Genomic DNA, 27,785 nt, shown 5'->3' on the forward strand with positions numbered 1-27,785 from the left:
TGCCAATCCCTAGGTACCTTCCCCTCTTTCATACATTTATTAAACAAAAATACCAACCACTCCAACACTATGTCCCCCCCTGCTTTTAACATTTCTGTCATGATCCCGTCAGTTCCAGCTGCTTTACCCCCTTTCATTCTACGTAATGCCTCACGCACCTCCCCCACACTCACATCCTGCTCTTCTTCACTCCTAAAAGATGGTATACCTCCCTGGCCAGTGCATGAAATTACCGCCTCCCTTTCTTCGTCGACATTTAAAAGTTCCTCAAAATATTCTCGCCATCTACCCAAAACCTCCATCTCCCCATCTACTAACTCCCCTACTCTGTTTTTAACTGACAAATCCATTTGTTCCCTAGGCTTTCTTAACTTGTTTAACTCACTCCAAAATTTTTTCTTATTTTCATTAAAATTTCTTGACAGTACCTCTCCCACTCTATCATCCGCTCTCCTTTTGCACTCTCTCACCACTCTCTTCACCTTTCTTTTACTCTCCATATACTCTACTCTTCTTATAACACTTCTGCTTTGTAAATACCTCTCATAAGCTACCTTTTTCTCTTTTATCACACCCTTTACTTCATCATTCCACCAATCACTCCTCTTTCCTCCTGCACCCACCCTCCTATAACCACAAACTTCTGCCCCACATTCTAATACTGCATTTTTAAAACTATTCCAACCCTCTTCAACCCCCCCACTACTCATACCTGCACCAGCCCACCTTTCTGCCAATAGTTGCTTATATTTCACCCGAACTTCCTCCTCCCTTAGTTTATACACTTTCACCTCCCTCTTACTTGTTGTTGCCATTTTCCTCTTATCCCATCTACCTCTTACTCTAACTGTAGCTACAACTAGATAATGATCCGATATATCAGTTGCCCCTCTATAAACGTGTACATCCTGGAGCCTACCCATCAACCTTTTATCCACCAATACATAATCTAACAAACTACTTTCATTACGTGCTACATCATACCTTGTATATTTATTTATCCTCTTTTTCATAAAATATGTATTACTTATTACCAAACCTCTTTCTATACATATCTCACTTAAAGGCTCCCCATTTTCATTTACCCTTGGCACCCCAAATTTACCTACTACTCCCTCCACAACATTTTTACAAACTTTAGCATTAAAATCCCCAACTGCAAGTACTCTCACACTTGGTTCAAAACTCCCCATGCATTCACTCAACATTTCCCAAAATCTCTCTCTCTCCTCTATACTTCTCTCTTCCCCAGGTGCATATATGCTTACTATAACCCACTTCTCACATCCAACCTTTATTTTACTCCACATAATCCTTGAATTAATACATTTATAGTCCCTCTTTTCCTGCCATAGCTTATCCTTCAACATTATTGCTACTCCTTCTTTAGCTCTAACTCTATTAGAAACCCCTGACCTAATCCCATTTATTCCTCTCCACTGAAACTCACCCACCCCCTTCAGCTTTGTTTCACTTAAAGCCAGGACATCCAGCTTCTTCTCATTCATAACATCCACAATCATCTCTTTCTTATCATTCGCACAACATCCACGCACATTCAGACTTCCCACTTTGACAATTTTCTTCTTATTCTTTTTAGTAATTATTACAGGAAAAGGGGTTACTAGCCCATTGTTCCCGGCATTTTAGTTGACTTTTACAACACGCATGGCTTACGGAGGAAAGATTCTTATTCCACTTCCCCATGGATATAAAAGGAAAAGTAATTAGAACAAGAACTAAGATAAAATCAAAGAAAACTCAGATGAGTGTGTATAAATAAACGTGTACATGTTGTAGTGTGACCTAGGTGTAAGTAGAAGTAGCAAGACGTACCTGTAATCTTGCATATTTATGAGACAGACAAAAGACACCAGCAATCCTACCATCATGTAAAACAATCACAGGCTTTCGTTTTACACTCACTTGGCAGAAAAAAGACATCACAGTCCTACCATAATGTAGTAATAACATTATTGTAGACATTTTCATTAATCTATCTATAACATTTATTTTTTTCAAAATTATATAAGTAAACCTCCCTGGGTGGTTGCTGTCTACCAACCTACTAAACCCATAGAGATTATACAGCGCATGTGGGGGTGGGAGGGAAGGAAAGCAGTCGGGCTCAATTCAGGGAACTAGAGCACAGATCCAGCATCAAGGAACCTCCCTTGAGGGGTCGAGATGCATAGTAACATTTCTTGGAGAAGATGGAAACCAACTTGGGATACCCTTTTTTTTTTTTTCTTTGGTGAATTTAATATTAAGTTACTGTCAAGGAACAGACCTGAGAATTTTCCTTCTTTTTTTTTTTTGTTTTGTAATGGGAGAACTTTTAATCGTAATGTTTAGCTGGACATTTGTAGGTCTTGTCATTGTTAAGCATGAATTTATTGGTAGCCATCCAGGTAGACATCTTTATGAGCTCCTCATTAACCAGGTCGAGGTCAGTGCCATAGCTACACTACAACTTTGAACTCTGGGTCTGTGCTGTAGAACTACTTGATGAGCTCACTTCACTCAGATAAGCTGTGAGTGGTAATTTTTTTGCTTAGATACAAGAAAATGGGTCTGTGCAGTAAGTATGCACCATATAAAAAATTTCTCCCCTATGCAATGCAAATGGGAAAAACTGACCGTACTATTTTGGTTTAAAATAGCGATTCTGCAGTATATTTTTTGTATGGTTGTATTCTTGGTCTCATTTGATAGAATGGAAGATATATTATAGAAATAAACATGATTTTGATTGGTTTCAGGAATGAAAGTAGCTTGAAATTGAACTCAAAGTAGCAGAAATGTTCGATTTTTGCCGATATTCCACAGTACAAAAATTACATCGCTTGTCCAACTGATCAGTCTAATATGTGTTCAGGAATGTGCAGACATTTATACAATTATTCAGTAGTCTGCATAACAGTCAATCTTCTATTTTTTTGTGAATATTCAAAATGGAAAGCAAGCATAATACAGGAGAGGCCTGGGGACTAATGAATAGAGGAAATTTTTTAGTAGTGCCAGGAATGTCTACATTGTTTATTCTGGACCTTATTTATAAATTGGCAATTTTTTAATTTTGTGAGAAATTGGAAAAATTACCAATTTCTGATCACTTTATTGGGTAGTTGAAATGACAAATGGGCAGTGTTTGTACCCGTTCGATAGAATGGAAGGAATACAGTGGACCCCCGGTTAACGATATTTTTTCACTCCATAAGTATGTTCAGGTGCCAGTACTGACCGAATTTATTCCCATAAGGAATATTGTGAAGTAGATTATTCCTTTCAGACCCCCAAACATACACGTACAAACGCACTTACATAAATACACTTACATAATTGGTCGCATTTGGAGGTAATCGTTATGCGGGGGTCCACTGTACTAGCAAAATAGCCGAGTTTGGTCGACTGGAACAATGGAATTAGCTGAAAATGAGACTCCATGAGCGAAACCGCTAATGTATAATTATTGCGAAGACTGCTAACTTTGTAAGTTTTCCATCAAATTTCATGTTTGGTTTCATTACCTTCAGAAAAAGAATATCACAAGTTTTTTTTTTTTTTAAGAGGCTCTTGGTCACAGGAATCAAATCCTTTTGTTTCCTTCCTTAGACTGAGTCTAAGTACCCCCCAATCCTCCCTTCCCTATCCCTTCCTCCCCATTTCCCCCTTTTTTCCCTTCCCTCCCCTCTCCCAACCCTCCCCTTTTTCCCCATCCTGTTTGTAGCCCCTGGGGTCCTCCCCTCTGGCATTACAGTTTCTTGGTGGGGGTTGGCATGCTGGGGTTTGTCCCTCTCCTTGAGGTCCCTTGGGGGTGGTGTAGTTTGTTGTGGAATCTGAATTGTCTGAGGATGCCCTGCTCCCTTCCCAAATTTCTGGGTCGTGGGCGGGGTGCCCTTTAGATGATGGGTGTATCTCCAGAAGCTGCCTGTTGGTTCTGGGAGGTGGCAGCTGAAGGAGGTATGCTTTGTGGCTGGTGGATGTGAGGCTGCTATCCCAGAGCGCTGGTTTACTGGTGTGAAGGGTAGGGTATGGCACGGGTTCTACGCTGCATCTTCACTACCAGTGGGCTTGAGGCTCTCTCGGATGAGGGGAGGAGCTCTCGGCCTCTCCATACCTCCTAGCGACTGTCCTTCTACTGTCCCCTTTTTTTTTTCTTTGCTTCTTTCTTTTTTTTCTTAAAAGAACAAGAAAGAAGATATTACAGAAGATGCACTTATTATTATGGAGTTTTTGCCCTGTGAAACCCCTCCTCCTCCCAGGTCCCATTCTGATCCCACACCCAGTTCTGACCTGGCTTCGTTATCGGACCATTCTCTCGACTCTTCTCATACCCCTGTACCTTCTGCCTGTGACGCTTCGTCACTTGCTTCGGGTGCCGCAGCGTTACCTGTTTCTGTTCATGCCACTGCTTCTAGCACGCCTTTCACAATGCGTCCGGCTTTCCTGAATACAGTGCGATGGTTCTGGGATCGCCCACATCCCTCGGGTCAGACCACCCGCAGTTCCACTCCTAAGCATTCAAGACAACCTACTGACGACAGTTCGTCGATGACCACTCAAAAACAACCTACACGACACTCACTGCCTTTGTGTACCGGACTAATGAGTACGCAATGGACAAAATTCTTTTCTTTGCAAACGAAGTCTCAAACTGATATCTTTCTGATCACGGAATTGGTAAAACTCTTTTACGGCACGTTGGCCAAAATATATCCTTCTACGCTCTTCGAAGTGGTGCGCGTGTTGTAACAGTGCAGAATTCTGAGCAAGGTCATGCTCTCTCCTGCATCACTTCCATAGATAACATACCAGTCACCATTCATAAGCACGCTACTCTTAATTCTTGCAGTGGTACTGTGGTCTTACTTTGTACCATCGTACAGAGTGATTTTTTTTGTCTTGCAGTGAGGATATTTTAGAACAATTAGCCCTTCAGAACCTCCTTATTCTCAAGGTAGATACGTACATCATGCGGAGGCGTTTTCCTAGTAACATCGCTCATTTAACCTTTGACTGCCGTGAATTTCCGTCCTCTGTGTGTATTGCGGTACATCAGCTAGAGGTCTGTCAAGTAGTTCCCACTCCCCAACAGTGTCATAATTGCTGGTGTTTTAGACACCCCGCTAAACACTGCAGATCTGTGGCAGAATGCCCAGTCTGCAGTGCAGTAGATCATTCCAATACATCTTGTAGTCTTCCCCACCTCTTGTCTCAATTGCAGGGAACCTCATCCATCATTTTCACATCGTTGCTGGGTTTATTGTAATGAACGAGAGATCTTGAGGAGTGTGAGGGCCTCATTTACATTATGGCTGTCTCTCAGGTCCACTTTCAAGGTAAACTCCCTTGTGTCCCGTATGGTCGGGTAGCCTGAAGACCTCCAACCTCAACGGTCCTCCTGCCTCCCAAGCCCTCTGCGTCTGTGTCTTCCGGGGTTGCCCCAGTTTCTAATTCTTTTGCAGTTTTATCCTCTGACACTCCTACCTCCACACCGCTTCATATTTCTACTTCATCTCATTCTCTTGCTTCTCAGTCTACGAGACCTTGCAGACCTACACCTTTCTTTGTCTCTATCACCTGCACAGAATATATCTCCTACATCGGAGCCTCGTTCTTACCCCTTTTCCAGCTCTCACACGAAGGTAGAGGTTCACCCAGTCCCCCCTCCCTCTGTTCCTCCCCCATCTTCCTCCATAGTTACCCTCCAACCTCCTCCCTCTCCTGTTACAGGCCTTTTCTACCCCAGCTGATGCATCTCTCCAGGTTCATACTCCCTGACCCCCTCAGACCTCTTTAGTTGCCTCCTTAGTTACAACGACCTTTCCTTGCAACGCCTCTCCTGTCTCTGACATCATGGCATCATCGGCTTCTTTAACAACAGAGATGTTAGATGCTATCTCCAGCTATAATGCGGAGACGACACCCCCGATGGACACCAACATGACTCCTCCTACCCCTTCTATTTCACGACCCTCTCAGCACACTATTCCTCCACAACATTCACATTCTTCCTTGCTTACATGCTTACCGTTACCCTCGCATGTTTCTTATTGTTACAAATTTTATTTCTCTACATAATGTCTTTTTTACAGTGGAATATTCGTGGCCTTAGGAGCAATCGAGGAGAACTCCAAGTGTTGCTCTCCCAGTTGTCTCCAGTATGTGTTGGGTTGCAAGAGCCCAAAATTCATTCTGCTGTCATTTTCCCCATTTCAGGCTACGTGCTATTGCATTCTTCAGATCCTTTGACGAATCATTTAACGAAAGTGCGCCTCTTGTGCACATTGATATACCGTATCAACAAGTTGTTATTTGTTCCCCGCTGCATTATATTGCAGCTTGGATTTATTTACACAGATGGTTTACAGTTTGCTCTCTTTATCTTTCTTCCTCCCGTGCATTCTGTATCTCTGATATCGCGTTTTTAATTTCTTCTCTGCTGCTGCCCATCTTGTTGGATGATTTAAACGCTCATCATCACCTGTGGGGAGGGTCCCACTGCGACTCTCGTGATGATCAGTTACTCTTTCGTTTCTCATTCTCTGTTTTAAATACAGGTACTCCTACCCATTTTGACTCTCGCACTCGGTCTTTCTCCTGCATTGATCTTTCTATCTGTTCCTCGCCCATTGCACTTGATTTCACGTGGTCTGTTCTTTCAGATTTACATGATAGTGATCACTTTCTTATCCTTCTTACTTCTACTACATATACCTGACCATTTCATAACCCTCTTTGGCAATATGCTTGAGCAGATTGGATCTTATACTTCCATCTGTTGCGAGGACCCCCTTTCATTGTCTAGTGATGAACTGGCACACCAATTTTCGACCTTAGTCCTAACTGTGGTGACATGTTCTATCCCTCAAACCTCAGGTAGGCATTTTCAGACATGCGTACCTTGGTGGTCTCCTACATGTGCCCGCGCGGTGCGTTTAAAACGTGCTGTGTGGGGCCGTTATTGATATAACTGTACTGCGGAAGGTCTTTTGGACTTTAAGCGAGCAAGGGCAGTTGCTTGCTGCATCATATGCGATGCTAAACGTGCTTGTTGGCGAGACTGTGTGTCTACCATTACCTCATCTTCCCCCATGTGCGCGATTTGGAAAAAGGTGCGAAAATTGTGTGTTAAGTACACTCTGGACCCAGCTTCCGTTTTGCAGGTTGCTGGAGTTGATGTCGCAGAACCCTTTGAAGTTGCCACAAAAATTGGGAACTATCTTGTCTGTATCTCCCGAGGGCTTCACCTGTCCCTCATTTCTTGCATCTAAACTTACCAAAGAGCAATTGCCCTTAGATTTCTCCTCCGATGGATTGGAGCCATATAATGTACCTTTTACTCTTCTAGAATTAGAGTCCATGCTTTCCATGTGCTGGCCGTCGGCACCAGGACCTGATGATATCCACAGTATGCTACACCATCTCCATTCTACGGCCCTTCTTGTTCTTTTACATCTTTTCAATCTAATTTGGGAGTGAGGGGTTCTCCCACAACACTGGAAATCAGCTGTTGTACTAGTTTCACAAACCGGGCACCTCAGAGCTTGACACCTCTCACTATCGTCCCATTGCCCTGACCAGTGCGGTCTGCAAGATGATGGAACGATTGGTGAATAGATGTCTGATGTGGTTCTTAGAGAGACACAACAGCCTTTCCCCTCACCAACATGGCTTTCACAAAGGCCGCTCTACTTTAGACCCCTTACTCCACTTCGATACGTATATTCGAAATGCATTTGCTAACAACCACTCTGTCCTAGTAGTCTTTTTTGATCTAGAGAAGACATATGACACCGCTTGGAGGTATAACATTCTAGCCCAAGCCCGCTCCTTAGGCCTCCATGGTAATCTACCAAACTTCACCTCTGCTTTCTTGTCTGATAGACATTTTCGGGTCCGTATTGGCGCCTCGCTTTCCTTGGCCTTTGTACAAGCTGAAGGAGTCCCACAAAGTTGTGTCCTCAGTACTACTATTTTTCTCTTAGCTATAAATGACCTACTTTCCATTCTTTCACATATTTGGTCATCACTTTATGTCGATGACTTCGTTATAGCTTACTATTCATCACCTTCACTAGACGCCTGCTTATACAGGATACTCCCTTGTACTTACATGGTTCACGTATTCCGGCACTTGATACGGTCAGGTTTCAAGGTCTGCTCTTTGATCGCCGGCTGATGTGGAGACCTCACATTTCTTTGTTAAAGACAACTTCCTATGGTCTGGTAAATCTCCTTGAGGTTCTCACATATCATTCGTGGGGAGCAGATCGTCGAACTCTTCTCCGTTTGCATTCCATCCTAGTCTTGTCCAAGCTAGATTATGGTGACCAAATCTATTCTGTGGCCTCTCCCACAACTCTGCATAAGTTAGATCCTATACATCATGGACAGTGTCGTGCGAGGGCATTTACACCTACCATCCGACTTACGACTGTGTTTTTTATGCCAAATTTCTGGGAAATAAACAACTATTTGTGTTGTACACAGTGTTTATCCTAAACCTTACAGTATAAAATACAGTACTAACAACATAAAAAGTAAAGTAAAACATGAAATACAGTGGACCCCCGCATAACGATGGCATCACATAGCGATTAATCCGCATACCGCTTGCTTTAATCGCAAAAATTTTGCCGCGCATACCGATTAAAAACCCGCTCACCGATTTTCGTCCGAGACGCGTCCAATGTGCGCCCTCAGCCAGCCTCACATGTGCCGCCCGTGCCATTGTTTACCAGCCAGCCTCCGCGGTAACATCCAAGCATACAATCGGAATATTTCGTATTATTACAGTGTTTTCGGTGCTGTTTCTGGAAAATAAGTGACCATGGGCCCCAAGAAAGCTTCTAGTGCCAACCGTACACCAATAAGGGTGAGAATTCCAATAGAAATGAAGAAAGAGATCATTGATAAGTATGAAAGTGGAGTGCGTATCGCCGACCTGGTCAAGTTGTACAAAAAACCTCAATCAACCATCGCTACTATTGTGGGCACCAGAAAGACAATCAAGGAAGCTGTTCTTGCCAAAGGTTTAACTGTGTTTTCGAAACAAAGATCGCAAGTGATGGAAGATGTTGAGAGACTCTTATTGGTGTGGATAAATGAAAAACAGCTAGCAGGAGATAGCGTCTCTCAAGCGATCATATGTGAAAAGGCTAGGAAGTTGCATGAGGATTTAATTAAAAAAATGCCTGCAACTAGTGATGATGTGAGTGAATTTAAGGCCAGCAAAGGTTGGTTTGAGAGATTTAAGAAGCGTAGTGGCATCCATAGTGTGATAAGGCATGGTGAGGCTGCCAGTTCGGACCACAAAGCGGCTGAAAAATATGTGCAGGAATTCAAGGAGTACATAGACAGTGAAGGACTGAAACCTGAACAAGTGTTTAATTGTGATGAAACAGGCCTGTTTTGGAAGAAAATGCCAAGCAGGACCTACATTACTCAGGAGGAAAAGGCACTCCCAGGACATAAGCCTATGAAAGACAGACTTACTTTGTTGATGTGTGCCAATGCTAGTGGTGATTGCAAAGTTAAGCCTTTATTAGTGTATCACTCTGAAACTCCCAGAGCGTTCAGGCAAAAGAATGTCCTCAAGGATAATTTGTGTGTGCTGTGGAGGGCAAACAGTAAGGCATGGGTCACTAGGGACTTTTTCTATAACTGGTTACACCATGCATTTGCCCCCAATGTGAAAGATTACCTAACTGAAAAGAAATTAGAACTTAAGTGCCTCCTGGTGTTAGACAATGCCCCTGGTCATCCTACAGACGTGGCAGAGCGACTTTATGGGGACATGAGCTTCATTAAGGTGAAGATTTTGCCTCCTAATACCACTCCTCTCCTGCAGCCCATGGACCAGCAGGTTATTGCAAACTTCAAAAAACTGTACACAAAAGCTCTGTTTGAAAGGTGCTTTGTAGTGACCTCAGAAACTCAACTGACTCTAAGAGAGTTTTGGAGAGAGCACTTTAATATCCTCAATTGTGTAAACCTTATAGGTAAGGCTTGGGAGGGAGTGACTAAGAAGACCTTGAACTCTGCTTGGAAGAAACTGTGGCCAGAATGTGTAGACAAAAGGGATTTTGAAGGGTTTGAGGCTAACCCTGAGAGGATTATGCCAGTTGAGGAATCCATTGTGGCATTGGGAAAGTCCTTGGGGTTGGAGGTTAGTGGGGAGGATGTGGAAGAGTTGGTGGAGGAGGACAATGAAGAACTAACCACTGATGAGCTGATAGATCAACTTCAAGAGCAAGAGGCCAGACCTGAGGAAACTGGTTCAGAGGAGGGGAGAGAGAAATTGAAGAAGTTGCCTACTACAAAGATTAAAGAAATCTGTGCAAAATGGCTTGAAGTGCAAACCTTCATGGATGAAAATCACCCTCACACAGCTATTGCAAGCCGTGTTGGCAACCTGTACACTGACAATGTTGTGAAACACTTTAGGGAAGTCATAAAGGAACGAGAGGTACAGGCCACTATGGACAGATATGTTGTGCGAAAGAAGTCCAGTGACTCTGAAGCTGGTCCTAGTGGCATTAAAAGAAGAAGGGAAGTAACCCCAGAAAAGGACTTGACACCTCAAGTCTTAATGGAAGATGATTCCCCTTCTAAACACTAACACTCTCTCTCCCCTCCTCCCATCCCATCAATCATCTCCAGATCTTCAATAAAAGTAAGTGTCATGTAAGTGTGCATGCCTTTTTCAGTTTGTGTGTATTAAAATTAACATTTCATGTGGTAAAAATTTTTTTTTTTCATACTTTTGGGTGTCTTGCACGGATTAATTTTATTTCCATTATTTCTTATGGGGAAAATTCATTCACATACCGATTATTTCGCATAACAATTACCCCTCTTGCAAGGATTAAAATCGTTATGCGGGGGTCCACTGTACCAAAATAAAACAATAAAATAGTCATTACAAAAATGTTTTGTTGATATTCGGTAGTAAAGTTCGACTTACGACCATTTTGACTTACGACCAGTTTCTCGGAACCAAATTCGGTCGTAAGTCGGATGGTAGGTGTATTACCCTCAGCTAGCATTTTTACGGCTGAATTGTATGCCATTCTTTTAGCACTTATCCGTATTGCATCTATGCCTGTGTCACCATTTGTGGTCATTTCAGACTCCCATAGTGCTTTACAGGTTATACAGAAATGTGGTGCACCTCACCCCGTAGTTCTTTATATCCAACTTTGGTTATGCCGTATCTCTAGCAGACACAGAGATGTTTTTTGTTAGGGTCCCTGGTCATGTTGACATACAGGGCAATGAACAGGCAGACACTGCTGTGCGTTCAGCAGTACATGACCTCCCAGTTTCATATAGAGGTGTTCCATTTATGGACTATTTTGCTGTAATTGCTACCCATCTTCGCACTCGTTGGGAACAGCGTTGGTCTGGTCTGCTCCATAACAAGCTTCATTCTGTTGAACCGAGTATAGGCTTCTGGTCGACTTCTTATCAGTGTTCAGGTTGAGAGACTACTTTCTCCCGTCTTCGCATCGGCCACACTCGTCTTACGGGTATCTCATGGAGAGGCGTCTTGTTCCTCTCTGTGAGAATTGTCATGTTCCAGTATGTTAGCCACATTGTTGGACTGCCCCCCACTATCAACGAGCACGCAGAATTTACCTCCGTTGTCGTCTCCGCTCTATTATCAAAAAAGAAGCGCTAAGCCACAAGGGCTATACAGTCCGCTCTGCTGCCCTTTACTTTCTGTTCTTGCCAACTGACCCTCCTTTAATCCAGACACTCATTAAATTTTTGACAGCAACTGATTTACTTTAACCCTTTGACTGTCGCGGTCGTATATGTACGTCATGGGAGATACCGTGTTTGACGTATCTATACGCATAAATTCTAGCGGCTTCAAATCGAGCGGGAGAGGGCTGGTAGGCCTACACGAGAGAGAATGGGTCTCAGTGGTCGGTGTGCACCCTGTGAAAAAAATCTGGGACTCAGCGGTGCATTGTGGGAACGCCATCTTGGTAGTCCATTTTCACCATGCCTCGCGGTAAGAAGTTCCTCACTCCTCGGCGGATTGGAGGTCTTTTGTTCCCAAGTGATAGCTCAAACAGTGATGATAGTGTCAGTGAAAGTGAATTCCCTGGTTTTGAAGCGGGTGTGACCGAGAAAATTACCCAGGATAACATAATTAGTGATGAAAACCCAGATGACCCACAACCATCCACTTCTGGTGCTAGGCCGGCTCGTTCATATTCACCTGTACCAGGACGAAAGAGGAAACTATTTGCCCGTGTACAAGACTCAGATGTGAGCAGTGCAAGTGATAGTGATAGTGATTTCAAGGTTATTGAAAGCACTTCTAGTTGTGAGGGTGAATATTCCCCAGTGAAACAGCAGTATGTACGACGTCGCATGCGGTCTGGTAGTGTGCCATATGCTCTTCCAAGAGGAAGGAGTACATCTCGGAGCACATCCCGTGGCCCTACACCACGTCCTGATAGTGAAGATGACGATATTGTTACGATGGGTATAAATGATGTGAGTGAGGCAGCAGGCGGTGGTGGTGATAGTGACGGTGCCATGAGTCATGTGACACCAGCAGCGGGCCACGCTAGTGCCCGCGCTGCTGACTCTGCACAACTACAACCTGCTTCGGCCGACCCCACACTCTCACAACCACAACCACAACCTGCACAACCACAACGACATTACAATATCCAGAACGCACCAGCTGACCGCATCTGGGATTGGCATCAAGATGACGAGTTTGTTCCCAATCCCCATGACTTTGATGGAGGACAAAGTGGAATACGGCCATCATGTACACTTGGGAACAATCCCACTGAACTGGAATGCTTTCAGTTGTTCTTCGATGAACCCCTGATGGACATTATTGTCAGGGAAAGCAATACATACTATGAGTACACCATGGCAAACACTATGCTTTCACCAAGATCACGCCTACACCAGTGGAAGGACACAACTGTGGCAGAGATGTATCTGTTCTTTGCCACAATAATGCTTATGCCACATGTGTATAAGCATAGTGTCAGCACATACTGGGCGACAGACCGCCTGATTTCAACCCCTGCTTTCAGTGACATTATACCAGTGAATAGATTTGTGTTACTGTTACGTATGTTACACTTTTCAGACAAAACCAGGCCTGACAGAAGCGACAGGTTATATAAGATCAGACGTGTGTTTATGTACCTGAAACAAAAGTGCTGTATGTATTTTTATCCCTTCAGGAAGCTTGTTATTGACGAGTCTTTGATTTTGTTCAAAGGAAGACTCTCATTCAAGCAGTATATACCAAGCAAGAGGAAACGCTTTGGTATAAAGTTATTTGTTCTGTGTGATTGCAAAACTGGTCTGGTTTTGGATATAATTGTGTACACTGGCGGTAAAACAATGGAAGATACCAGGAAGTTACTGGGTATCTCTGGTGATGTGGTTAGAACAATGATGGAGCCATATCTTGGTAAGGGGCATATTTTATATACTGACAACTGGTACACAAGCCCTATACTCAGTGATTTCTTGCGAGTGAACATGACAGATGTGTGTGGCACAGTGCGTAGAAGTCGTAAACATATGCCTAGGTTCGAAGCTGGCAGTCGTAGAGGTGAAGTGCAGGTGTTTGCTGCCAATGACATCATGGCATTTCGGTGGCATGACAAACGTGATGTCACACTGCTGACATCAGTTCACCGACACGAAATGGTAGAGACTGGCAAGCAGAATAGAGAGACCAATGAACCTATTGTAAAACCTGCAGCTGTGATGGATTACAACCTCAATATGCGCTTAGTGGACAAATGTGACATGCAGATTGGGTTTGCTGACTGTGTTCGCAAGAGTTATAAGTGGTACATAAAACTGTTTGTCCATCTTCTTGACATTTCCATGCTGAATGCTTATAATATGTATAAGTTGAAGACCAAGAACAAACCCAAATATGGTGAATTTTGTTTGTCAGTCATCAGACAAATAATATTCAAGTACCAAGAAACAACACCTGCAATAGACCAGCGCCCACGAAATTATCAACACATGTCCTCTCGTCTGAGGCCTGGTGATCACTACCCCATACCACTGCCTGCTACTACTGCCAAGAAAAATGCTCAGAAGAGGTGTTTTGTCTGTGGACATACCACAAAACGCCAACAAAAACGCAGAGACACTCGTTTTATGTGTGAGGAGTGTAAGACACCATTGTGCTTATACCCATGTTTCAAAGAATTCCACAAGCTGCAGCACTTCTAATAAAGTGTCCAGTGATTGTACATATGTATATATATTATAAAGCAATCGTAATAAACATTTGTTTACATTGTTTGTTTGTGTAAACAAGTTTTAGCAACATTATAATGATACGAGTGTTTTTGCTATAATTGTGTTACATTCAACGAGTGTATATTTGAACATTGCACAATAATTTGGTCTCACAGGCCACAAAAGTTATGTGAAAAAATAAAATAGTGAAAAAAACAAGAAACCATCGAATACAAGTAAATAAAAGTTTACCGGGTGAGCGGCAGTCGCCGCTGTTGCCGCCAGCAGATCAATTTCAGCAAACTTCAGGACTCTATATCTCGGTAAGTACTGATGGGAAAAAATTTTTTTTGGGACTAAAACAATCAGAAAAATAATCTTAACATTTTGATAAGAAAAAATAATTTTTTTTTTTTTCGAATATTTTGCGACACCAGAAGCAACTTCAGGATTTGGCCCTTCGACAGTCAAAGGGTTTCCCCACTATATGCCAAGATGATGGGATTTTAGTTGGGCAAGCACCCTGTTGGGGGGGGGGGAAGCCCTCTTCATAGACAAATCCCATTACCACAAGTAATCCAGCATCAGGGGAGTGGGGGGGGGGCCTTTGTTGAAGGACACTTAATGCAAGGAAATGAACTTATTTCCCCAGGCACTATTGTGTTTACAAAACACTAACTTTTACTAGGCATTGTGACCATCACAGCTCCCCCTCCCTCCATTAAAATTTGGTGCATACCCATTAATATAAAACATTATTTTGCAGTTTTATGGGCTTTCTGAAGACATGGCTGCCATTCTCTCTTGTTGCTGGAGGAGTTATTGCATTGATGTGCCTGCTGTGAAGTGGTTTTAGTTCCACAAGTTTAAGGACTAGTTGGGTAAAAATTTTTTTTTCCCCATTGTGGTATTGTATCCTAGCCTTTACAGTAAAAATGTTTCCGTTTTGAATGATTTTTTTTTTTTGTATTTTTGTGAGCATTTTGAAAAAAAAAGCACGAAGTTTTATTAACAACTTATGACTTAAAAGTTTTAATTGTACATTTTTGAAAATGTTTCACATTTATCAAATCCCATATCAATGTTCAATAAAGTGTAAACAAATATTACAGCCTTTCATTATCCAGGGTAATTTAGTCCAAAGAATACACAACCTACACAGAAAAGCTCATGACAACACTTCAGTCCAACTTGGACCATTTACAAGTTACACTGAGAAGAGAATGAGTGAGCCAATATACAAGTACATGTATATAGGTAAGGAAGGAGGGAAAGAGGACAGGGACAGGAGAGGAAGAAAAAGTGGTAATGCTGGTAGTGGAAGTAGTGTTTGCTAGGAGATAGAAAGGGGAGAGAAGGGAGGAAATAGTAGTACAAAAGGTAGAAGGCAGAAGCACTAATAACAGTAAAGGAGAGGTAGTCGTAGAAGTGGGGTAAGGACAGGAAAGACGCTGCAGGAAACTTAAGGGCCCACAATGGGTAGGACCAAAAACACAGAACACACTAGGCAAAAGAAAGGGGAAGTAAAGAAAATTAGTTAAGTATAAGAGGTAGGGAGAGTAGTATTAGGTTAAGCCATGAGTGTTCTGAAGTTTGGAGCATTTGACAGTGCAAGGAGAAGGGAAGGCATCTACTGAGAAAGCCAGGACGTGTACTAAGAAAGTTGTGTATGAGGGATTCTTCAACAAGATGATTGGCTGTGAAGGCTAGGAGGATGATACACAGTTTTGGCAGAGGACCAGTTAGTAGGATGACTGATCTCTAAACATGACAGAAAAGAGCATTATTGGTGTCTGCACTGTTTTTGTGCTCTAAGCCTGTTTCTCCAACATATTGAAGGGGACAAGAGTAGCATGAAAATCCTAAAAGTAATCCATATTCTTCAAGGGAGTTGCCTTGATACCAGAGTTATCACTGAATTGACTTTTTATTAATTTGGTATCTAGTGTCACTTAAGTCAGATTTAACAAGGATTGCAGTACACTCTCAATACATCAATCATGTATGTCCATTACATTCTACCAGGTCTTAAATCAATTCAAAACCATGACTGTATAAATTTGCAGTTATGAAATACGAGAAAGCACTCGAGTTTTATACACACTACACCTCTAGTCTGCACTAAAGGATATAGGTCTAGCACACTTGCTAGACAAATTAATGTTTGCAATAAACACTGATTTTTCCCATTATCTGCAGTCTTTTCTTGACATTCATAGGAATCTAATATTCAATCAGAAGTAAATTAAGTACTAAACCCAGAAGGGTCATACAGACTTAGTATGCAATCTTACTAATTTTCCTGAGTTTTAGGTTCCTCAGTGCTAGAAAAATATACTCAACAATCGTTAGAAATGTTTTCTTTCAAATTTGTGTAGATGGAACCTAAGCAGAAATATTTGGCCTGCAAAACCCTAATAAATGCACACAACTGTTTTTTCTTAATCTTGTTACACCAACAACTATACTGGGAGACTACATAAATTTATGAAACAAGGGTACCTAGGGGTTTCAACAAAATTTTATTTTCAATTTGCTCATTTCATGTAGCATTAAAATCATAACTAAGCACTAAACCCTCCTTTCAGGCAGCAATGAAACTGAAGTCTCAGTGAAAATTCATTTAGTAATTAATGTCCCATTCAATGCACAAGTCCTGATGCATTTTTCAAACCACTTCTGGAAACAAAAGATTTGACCAATCATGTTAGAGCCAAATTTAAAATTATGTTCATGTGCATTAGCATGTTCTCCCTCTCTTTTAATAACTCCAAAGAAACAAAAATAAAAAATAAATATTTTCCCAAGCTTAGAAATTTACAGAACAGCTGGGGTATACATAGGCTGGCTGGAATCAGAAAAAGATTAATGTTTGGTGATTTACTAATATGAATATGGAGGTGGCAACAGTAATTATATATACAACAGTTAATTTTTTCTTGAACATCAATAAGTTATGTTTTCAAATGTGCAAGATCAAAGTACATAGACATACTGCTTGGAGGGGGGGGGGGGGGTCAACAGAAGTGCAAAAGCAAAAAAAATGTCTAGGTGATTTTAGTTTCCACAAATTTCAGTTATAGATATTACATGCAAGAAAATTGCAAAACTAGTGTATACATTAGCAGGCAATTTAAATGCAAATGTACTGGACATTGATGCACTTTTAAACTGTCTTCACATGTTCTTAAACGGCTGAATAATTCTTTCACCACAAATACAACTGTAGAAAAAATTGCCATGTCTTACAATGATTGTTCTGAACATTAATGGAATATATAATTATCACGGGTTACTTTATATGGTCCACCGTGTTCTAATAAAAAAAAAAAAAAAAAAAAAATCAAAACTGCAGGAATAACAGTATCAGACTTGAGTTAACCTGACGGTTTAGTTCAATGTTTACCTCATTTGTAAGTACAACAGAAAAAACACAAAACCATACAAAATTTTAACACATAAGAAAAAGAGGATAAATAAGTATACAAGATATGATGTAGGGCGAAATGACAGTAGTTTGTTGGATTATGTATTGGTAGATAAAAGACTGTTGAGTAGACTTCAGGATGTACATGTTTATAGAGGGGCCACAGATATATCAGATCACTTTCTAGTTGTAGCTACACTGAGAGTAAAAGGTAGATGGGATACAAGGAGAATAGAAGCATCAGGGAAGAGAGAGGTGAAGGTTTATAAACTAAAAGAGGAGGCAGTTAGGGTAAGATATAAACAGCTATTGGAGGATAGATGGGCTAATGAGAGCATAGGCAATGGGGTCGAAGAGGTATGGGGTAGGTTTAAAAATGTAGTGTTAGAGTGTTCAGCAGAAGTTTGTGGTTACAGGAAAGTGGGTGCGGGAGGGAAGAGGAGCGATTGGTGGAATGATGATGTAAAGAGAGTAGTAAGGGAGAAAAAGTTAGCATATGAGAAGTTTTTACAAAGTAGAAGTGATGCAAGGAGGGAAGAGTATATGGAGAAAAAGAGAGAGGTTAAGAGAGTGGTGAAGCAATGTAAAAAGAGAGCAAATGAGAGAGTGGGTGAGATGTTATCAACAAATTTTGTTGAAAATAAGAAAAAGTTTTGGAGTGAGATTAACAAGTTAAGGAAGCCTAGAGAACAAATGGATTTGTCAGTTAAAAATAGGAGAGGAGAGTTATTAAATGGAGAGTTAGAGGTATTGGGAAGATGGAGGGAATATTTTGAGGAATTGTTAAATGTTGATGAAGATAGGGAAGCTGTGATTTCGTGTATAGGGCAAGGAGGAATAACATCTTGTAGGAGTGAGGAAGAGCCAGTTGTGAGTGTGGGGGAAGTTCGTGAGGCAGTAGGTAAAATGAAAGGGGGTAAGGCAGCCGGGATTGATGGGATAAAGATAGAAATGTTAAAAGCAGGTGGGGATATAGTTTTGGAGTGGTTGGTGCAATTATTTAATAAATGTATGGAAGAGGGTAAGGTACCTAGGGATTGGCAGAGAGCATGCATAGTTCCTTTGTATAAAGGCAAAGGGGACAAAAGAGAGTGCAAAAATTATAGGGGGATAAGTCTGTTGAGTATACCTGGTAAAGTGTATGGTAGAGTTATTATTGAAAGAATTAAGAGTAAGACGGAGAATAGGATAGCAGATGAACAAGGAGGCTTTAGGAAAGGTAGGGGGTGTGTGGACCAGGTGTTTACAGTGAAACATATAAGTGAACAGTATTTAGATAAGGCTAAAGAGGTCTTTGTGGCATTTATGGATTTGGAAAAGGCATATGACAGGGTGGATAGGGGGGCAATGTGGCAGATGTTGCAGGTGTATGGTGTAGGAGGTAGGTTACTGAAAGCAGTGAAGAGTTTTTACGAGGATAGTGAGGCTCAAGTTAGAGTATGTAGGAAAGAGGGAAATTATTTCCCAGTAAAAGTAGGCCTTAGACAAGGATGTGTGATGTCACCGTGGTTGTTTAATATATTTATAGATGGGGTTGTAAGAGAAGTAAATGCGAGGGTCTTGACAAGAGGCGTGGAGTTAAAAGATAAAGAATCACACACAAAGTGGGAGTTGTCACAGTTGCTCTTTGCTGATGACACTGTGCTCTTGGGAGATTCTGAAGAGAAGTTGCAGAGATTGGTGGATGAATTTGGTAGGGTGTGCAAAAGAAGAAAATTAAAAGTGAATACAGGAAAGAGTAAGGTTATGAGGATAACAAAAAGATTAGGTGATGAAAGATTGGATATCAGATTGGAGGGAGAGAGTATGGAGGAGGTGAATGTATTCAGATATTTGGGAGTGGACGTGTCAGCGGATGGGTCTATGAAAGATGAGGTGAATCATAGAATTGATGAGGGGAAAAGGGTGAGTGGTGCACTTAGGAGTCTGTGGAGACAAAGAACTTTGTCCTTGGAGGCAAAGAGGGGAATGTATGAGAGTATAGTTTTACCAACGCTCTTATATGGGTGTGAAGCATGGGTGATGAATGTTGCAGCGAGGAGAAGGCTGGAGGCAGTGGAGATGTCATGTCTGAGGGCAATGTGTGGTGTGAATATAATGCAGAGAATTCGTAGTTTGGAAGTTAGGAGGAGGTGCGGGATTACCAAAACTGTTGTCCAGAGGGCTGAGGAAGGGTTGTTGAGGTGGTTCGGACATGTAGAGAGAATGGAGCGAAACAGAATGACTTCAAGAGTGTATCAGTCTGTAGTGGAAGGAAGGCGGGGTAGGGGTCGGCCTAGGAAAGGTTGGAGGGAGGGGGTAAAGGAGGTTTTGTGTGCGAGGGGCTTGGACTTCCAGCAGGCATGCGTGAGCGTGTTTGATAGGAGTGAATGGAGACAAATGGTTTTTAATACTTGACGTGCTGTTGGAGTGTGAGCAAAGTAACATTTATGAAGGGGTTCAGGGAAACCGGCAGGCCGGACTTGAGTCCTGGAGATGGGAAGTACAGTGCCTGCACTCTGAAGGAGGGGTGTTAATGTTGCAGTTTAAAAACTGTAGTGTAAAGCACCCTTCTGGCAAGACAGTGATGGAGTGAATGATGGTGAAAGTTTTTCTTTTTCGGGCCACCCTGCCTTGGTGGGAATCGGCCAGTGTGATAAAAAAAAGGATCATCAAAGTTTGTGTAGTAAATCACAAGGTACACAGGCCTAGCTGACATTAACAGCATACTACAGTGGACCCCCGCATACCGATGGCACCACATAACGATTAATCCGCATACCGCTTGTTTTAATCGCAAAAATTTTGCCTCGCATACCGCTTAAAAACCCGCTCACTGATTTTCGTCCGAGACGCGTCTAATGTGCGCCCTCAGCCAGCCTCACATGTGCCGCCCGTGCCATTGTTTACCAGCCAGCCTCCGCGGTAACATCCAAGCATACAATCGGAATATTTCGTATTATTACAGTGTTTTCGGTGCTGTTTCTGGAAAATAAGTGACCATGGGCCCCAAGAAAGCTTCTAGTGCCAACCCTACACCAATAAGGGTGAGAATTCCAATAGAAATGAAGAAAGAGATCATTGATAAGTATGAAAGTGGAGTGTGTATCGCCGACCTGGTCAGGTTGTACAAGAAACCCCAATCAACCATCGCTACTATTGTGGGCACCAGAAAGGCAATCAAGGAAGCTGTTCTTGCCAAAGGTTTAACTGTGTTTTCGAAACAAAGATCGCAAGTGATGGAAGATGTTGAGAGACTCTTATTGGTGTGGATAAATGAAAAACAGCTAGCAGGAGATAGCATCTCTCAAGCGATCATAAGCGAAAAGGCTAGGAAGTTGCATGAGGATTTAATTAAAAAAATGCCTGCAACTAGTGCTGATGTGAGTGAATTTAAGGCCAGCAAAGGTTGGTTTGAGAGATTTAAGAAGCGTAGTGGCATACATAGTGTGATAAGGCATGGTGAGGCTGCCAGTTCGGACCACAAAGCGGCTGAAAAATATGTGCATGAATTCAAGGAGTACATAGAGACTGAAGGACTGAAACCTGAACAAGTGTTTAATTGTGATGAAACAGGCCTGTTTTGGAAGAAAATGCCAAGCAGGACCTACATTACTCAGGAGGAAAAGGCACTCCCAGGACATAAGCCTATGAAAGACAGGCTTACTTTGTTGATGTGTTCCAATGCTACTGGTGATTGCAAAGTTAAGCCTTTATTAGTGTATCACTCTGAAACTCCCAGAGCGTTCAGGCAAAAGAATGTCCTCAAGGAGAATTTGTGTGTGCTGTGGAGGGCAAACAGTAAGGCATGGGTCACTAGGGACTTTTTCTATGACTGGTTACACCATGCATTTGCCCCCAATGTGAAAGATTACCTAACTGAAAAGAAATTAGAACTTAAGTGCCTCCTGGTGTTAGACAATGCCCCTGGTCATCCTACAGACGTGGCAGAGCGACTTTATGGGGACATGAAATTCATTAACATCAAGTTTTTGCCTCCTAATACCACTCCTCTCCTGCAGCCCATGGACCAGCAGGTTATTGCAAACTTCAAAAAACTGTACACAAAAGCTCTGTTTGAAAGGTGCTTTGTAGTGACCTCAGAAACTCAACTGACTCTAAGAGAGTTTTGGAGAGAGCACTTTAATATCCTCAATTGTGTAAACCTTATAGGTAAGGCTTGGGAGGGAGTGACTAAGAAGACCTTGAACTCTGCTTGGAAGAAACTGTGGCCAGAATGTGTAGACAAAAGGGATTTTGAAGGGTTTGAGGCTAACCCTGAGAGGATTATGCCAGTTGAGGAATCCATTGTGGCATTGGGAAAGTCCTTGGGGTTGGAGGTTAGTGGGGAGGATGTGGAAGAGTTGGTGGAGGAGGACAATGAAGAACTAACCACTGATGAGCTGATAGATCAACTTCAAGAGCAAGAGGCCAGACCTGAGAAAACTGGTTCAGAGGAGGGGAGAGAGAAATTGAAGAAGTTGCCTACTACAAAGATTAAGGAAATGTGTGCAAAGTGGCTTGAAGTGCAAACCTTTTTTGATGAAAATCACCCTCACACAGCTATTGCAAGCCGTGCTGGTGATTATTACACTGACAATGTTGTGAAACACTTTAGGGAAGTCATAAAGGAACGAGAGGTACAGGCCACTATGGACAGATATGTTGTGCGAAAGAAGTCCAGTGACTCTGAAGCTGGTCCTAGTGGCATTAAAAGAAGAAGGGAAGTAACCCCAGAAAAGGACTCGACACCTCAAGTCTTAATGGAAGGGGATTCCCCTTCTAAACACTAACACACTCTCTCCCCTCCTCCCATCCCATCAATCATCACCAGATCTTCAATAAAAGTAAGTGTCATGTAAGTGTGCATGCCTTTTTCAGTTTGTGTGTATTAAAATTAACATTTCATGTGGTAAAAATTTTTTTTTTCATACTTTTGGGTGTCTTGCACGGATTAATTTGATTTCCATTATTTCTCATGGGGAAAATTCATTCGCATACCGATTATTTCGCATAGGTACCCAATGACCCCTCTTGCACGGATTAAAATCGGTATGACCGGGGGTCCACTGTAGCAAGGAGGGAAGATAAAGCAACGAACCAAAACAAACCTGACAACTCTCTCAGTGGAACAGGGCGCCCTTCCACGAGCTATCAGTGAGCAAAACGAGTGCGCTAGATGCGAAGATGGGAGAGCTAGTCTCCCAACCTCGGCATCGATGACACGATGGCCAGAAACCTAAACTTGGTTTGACAGAATGCAATTTGTTATGTATATTATCAGACCAACATCGTTGCCAATGGTTGTGAAGGTGGTCAGAAATTAGAGCAAAATAGTCTGTGAATGGAACACTCATATGAAACTGGGAGGTCATGTACTGCTGGCCCCGCAGCAGTGTCCGCCAGTTCATTGCCCTGTATGTCAATATGAATGGTGACCCAACAGAAAACTGTTTGCTAGAGATGCGGCATAACCAAAGTTGCATACGAAGGACCAGGGGATGAGGTAAATCAATTTTTTTTTTTTTTACAGCCTGCAAAGCATGAAGGGAGTTGGATACTACCACAAACGGCGACACAGGCATGGCTGCAATACGGATAATTTCTATGAGAATTGCATACAATTCAGCAGTAAAAATGCTAGCCAAGTCTAATAAATGACCTCGCACTATGCAAACCTGACACCGTCAGAAGATTTAGAACCATCAGTGTACACTGCAATGGCACAAGAATGAGACGAAGTGATAAGAAAAAGAGTGAGAAGCAACTGTAGGCATTTGGGCCTTTGCACATGGCAGTGGGGAAGAACATACGTGAACTGAGGGAACTACTCAAGGGAGAAAGGAAAAGTTAGATGCTACATGAACATATAATGGGGCAACTGAAGAAAAGACAAGAGCAAATGTAGATGAAGAGAAAGGAATGGAGTAAACTGGGGCAACAACAATGAACCTCTACTAACATGTTACTATCCTATACATGGAAGGATTGCGAAGGTCATGAAAGCGAACTAAACAACGGAGGCAGTGACCATCACTGCGATCATTCATGGATGGAATATTCACCCCAGCATGTAGGCTTTACAGGTGAAGAGCAAAAAGCACCTAAGCATAAACAATCCCTGGTGATGCATGGGATCAAGGTTAGAGAGAGTTGCAGGAAAGGCCAATGAATATCTGGTCACCATAATCTAGTTTCGATAAAATGAGGGCTGAATGCAGTCAAAGGAGTTCAATGATCAGTCTCCCCCCCCCCCCATGAAAGATGAGCAAGGGTTATAAGGAGGTTCAGCTGGGCATTACACACTGCCTTCGAGGTGGCAATGCAAGGTTTCCAGGATAACCAACGGTCAAACAGAAGGCCGAGAAACCAGAGTCTCATGTTCAGGGATAAGCAAGCCATATAGGTAAAATGGAGTATCAGAGACGATAGAACATCTAGTGAAAGTAATTTGGTGTGTTTTAGTACTAGAAAATTTAAACCCATGAGTAGTGGCCCAATTGGAAACACTTTACAGCATTCCCGAAAGAAACTGCAATGATGTGACAGTCAGCACCTGTACAAGCTATAGCAAAGTCATCTACATAGAGTGATGACCAAATATTAGAAGCAAGAGGAGATGCCAAAACATTTACAGCAAGGAGAAAGTGTGGTGCTTAGGACATTTTCCTGGGGACACCTTTAGCTTGGACAAAGTCCAGGGAAAGCACATTAACCTGAACACAGAAATGTGTCTTAGATAAGAAGGAAAAACGGCAGATTGCCTCGGAGGCCTAAGGAGTGAACTTCGGCTAAGATGTTATATTTCCAAGATGCATCATGTCTTCTCAAGATCAAATAAGACAGTGATAACCAAGTGGTTATTGGCAAAGCCATTATGAACCAATGTATCTAAACGGAATAAGGGGTCAATAATAGAGCGGCCCTAACAAAAGTCATATTGACTAGTGGTGAGGCTAGTGTCTCCAAATACTACATCAAACATCTATTTACCAGACGTTCTGTCACCTCACAAACTGCACTGGTAAGAGCAATGGGACAAAAGTGGGAGGCACCACATCCCAAAGTACCTGGCTTACGAAAAGGTACAACAATGGAAGATTTCCACAGCTGGGAAAGAACTCCTTGTGACCATATGAGATTAAATAAAAGCAAGAGGACAGCAAGGGCTGATGGATGTAAATGCTGGATTATACAAATACAAATGCTGTCAGGTCCAGCTGCTAATGATAGGCAAGCGGAAAGTGTTGACCCTGGTTACCTGGATACCCTAGTTCCATTGATGTAACAGGCACATTATAAGGCTTCTCTGCTAGAAGTCTAAGGGCTCTCTCTGGCAGACTTGGAGGAAACAAACTAGGGGCATAGATGGAGCCCGAGAAATACGAACAAGATAAATTTTGGTGGCAACTTCAAGAGGGTTCGCTATAGTGACACTGGCAACCCGAAGAACAGGAGCCAGGTCTGCACAGTATTTGCCATTCAGTTTCCATACTTTTTTTCCAGATTGCACTCAGACAAAGCTGAAGTGAAAACAAAGTCCCGTCAACAAGTGTGTTTAGCTTCACGGACACCATGGCAGGTGACTGCTCATGCCTAAATTCTAGCACCTTCAAATCTAGCGAGAGAAAGCTGGTAGGACTACATATGAAAGAATGGGTCTATGTAGTCAGTGTGTACAGTATAAAAAAAATCCTGCAGCACACAGTGCGTAATGAGAAAAAAAAAAAACTTTGACCGTGTTTTTGGTTTAAAACAGCAACTTTGCACTGTATTTTCGTATAGTATTTATGGTTCTATTCTAGTTTTCCTGGTTTCATTTTATAGAATGGAAGACATATTACAGAAATTGAGATGATTTTGATTGGTTTCACAATGAAAAGTACCTTGAAATTGAGCTCAAAGTAGCAGAAATGTTCGATTTTTGCCAAAGTTCAAAAGTAAACAAATCATGCCATGTGTCCAATACACATCAACTGGTGAGTCTAATATTCTTTCACAAGTGCGCTGATATTATTTATACCATTTCTACACTAATGCAGTAGTCTGCATAACAGTAAATCTTCTATTTTTTGTGAGAATAAAAATTCAAAGTGGAAAGCAAAAGAAATGTAAGAGGGGCCTGGGGACGTGACTAATGAACAGAGGAAATGTTATTTTAGTGCCAGGAATGTCTGTCTTGTTTATTCTGGACCCTATTTGGAAATTGGCATCTTTTGAAATTTGTGTGAAATTGGCAAAATTGCTAATTTCTGACCACTTTATTGGATAGTTGAAATCGGTAAATTGGTGGTTTCTTATACTCATTCGATAGAAAAATGGAGTTCTAGTGAAATAGTTATGATTTTTGTTGACTAGTACACTGGAATTGGCAGAAAATAGGGCTCAAATTGGGCGAAGTCGTCGATGCGTAAACATTGTCGAGACTAACTTTGTGAGAGCATAATTCCATAAGTTTTCCATCAAATTTCATACTTTTGGTGTCATCATGATAGCGAGAAAATTCTCTATCTTTTCATAAGAAAAAATTTTTTTTTTCCGAAAAATTTTTGACCCTGAGAAGTTTAGGAGAGGGCCTCGCGACCCTGAAAGGGTTATAGAAGAGGCATTTAGGTTATTAACCCTTTGAGGGTCGACAGGCCCTCTCCGAAACTCGTTCTCAGGGTCGGCCAAATTTAAAAAAAAAAAAAAATTATTTTCTCTTATGAAAAGATAGAGAATCTTTTCCCGATCATAAAGACACCAAAAGTTTGAAATTTGATAGAAAACTTACGGAATTATGCTCTCGCAAAGTTAGCGGTCTCGGCGATGTTTACGCATCGGCGATTTTGCCCACTTTGAGCCCCATTTTCGGCCAATTTCACTGTACTAGTCGACAAAAAACATGAATATTTCGCTAGAACTCCATTTTTTCTATCGAATGGGTGCAAGAAACCACCCATTTATGAAATTCAACTATCCAGTACAGTGGTCAGAATTTAGCAATTTTGCCAATTTCACACAAATTTCAAAAGATGCCAATTTCCGAATAGGGTCCAGAATAAACAAGAAAGACATTCCTGGCACTAAAATGACATTTCCTCTAGTCATTAGTCACGTCTCAAGGCCCCTCTTATATTCTTTTGCTTTCCACTTTGAATTTTTATTCTCACAAAAAATATAAGATTTACTGTTATGCAGACTACTGCATTAGTGTAAAAAATGGTATAAATATTATTGGTGCACTTGTGAAAGAATATTAGACTCACCAGTTGACGTGTATTGCACGCTTGGCACGATTTGTTTACTTTTGAAGTTTGGTAAAAATCGAACATTTCTGCTACTTTGAGCTCAATTTCAAGGCACCTTTCATTGTAAAACCAGTCAAAATCATCTCAATTTCTGTAATATGTCTTCCATTCTATAAAATGAGACCAAGAAAACTAGAATACAACAATAAATACCATACGAAAATACACTGCAAAGTCGCTGATTTATTAAAAAAAAATGGTCAAAGTTTTTTTTTTCTCATTATGCACTGTGTGCTGCAGGATTTTTTTTAGACTGTGCACACTGACCACATAGACCCATTCTTTCATATGAAGGCCTACCAGCTTTCTCCCACTAGATTTGAGGCCGCTAGAATTTATGCGTACTAGTACGTCAAAAACCCCTACGCGTAAGACGTACTAGTACGACGAAAACCCTCAAAGGGTTAAAGAGCTGTTGCGAGAGGTCTTGTAGACAAAAACTTAACAGTGAGAAGATGAAAACTCGAGAATAGGGACCTCAGAGCCTAGGAGTGAATTAGAGATGATTGTGGAAGGTGTAACCACAGGGAAGACTGCAGGAGTTGGTATCCCAGAGGTTGGGGGGCCTCTTAGTAACTTGAGAATAAGGAATGATGTTGGAATGTTATTCTTACGTTTGCTAGTTGCCCATGTGCTGCAGCAGTTATTTGGTTGATGTGCTCAGTATTATACTCACCCCCAAGATCCTTTTCCTTGAGTGAGGTTTACAGTCTTTGGCCCCCCTAGTCTGTACTCTGTCTGCTGTTATCTTTGCCCTTCCCTGATCTTCATGACTTTGCATTTGGTGGGGTTAAATTCCAGGAGCCACTTGCTGGGCCAGGCTTGCAGCC

General features: G+C 41.8%; 1 long non-coding RNA gene across 1 annotated transcript in view; it reads left to right on the top strand.

Moving 5' to 3' along the window:
- The window catches only part of LOC138852035 (uncharacterized), a 30,332-nt gene extending 14,967 nt beyond the window's left edge, over window positions 1-15,365 (top strand). Inside the window, exon 2 of the long non-coding RNA XR_011391537.1 lies at window positions 15,026-15,365. This is a non-coding gene — a long non-coding RNA (uncharacterized lncRNA). The remainder of the gene's footprint in view (window positions 1-15,025) is intronic.
- The last annotated feature ends 12,420 nt before the right edge of the window (window positions 15,366-27,785 follow it).

Source organism: Cherax quadricarinatus, unplaced genomic scaffold (genome assembly GCF_038502225.1).
Source record: "Cherax quadricarinatus isolate ZL_2023a unplaced genomic scaffold, ASM3850222v1 Contig3498, whole genome shotgun sequence".
In the NCBI taxonomy this organism is placed as follows: Eukaryota; Metazoa; Arthropoda; class Malacostraca; order Decapoda; family Parastacidae; genus Cherax; species Cherax quadricarinatus.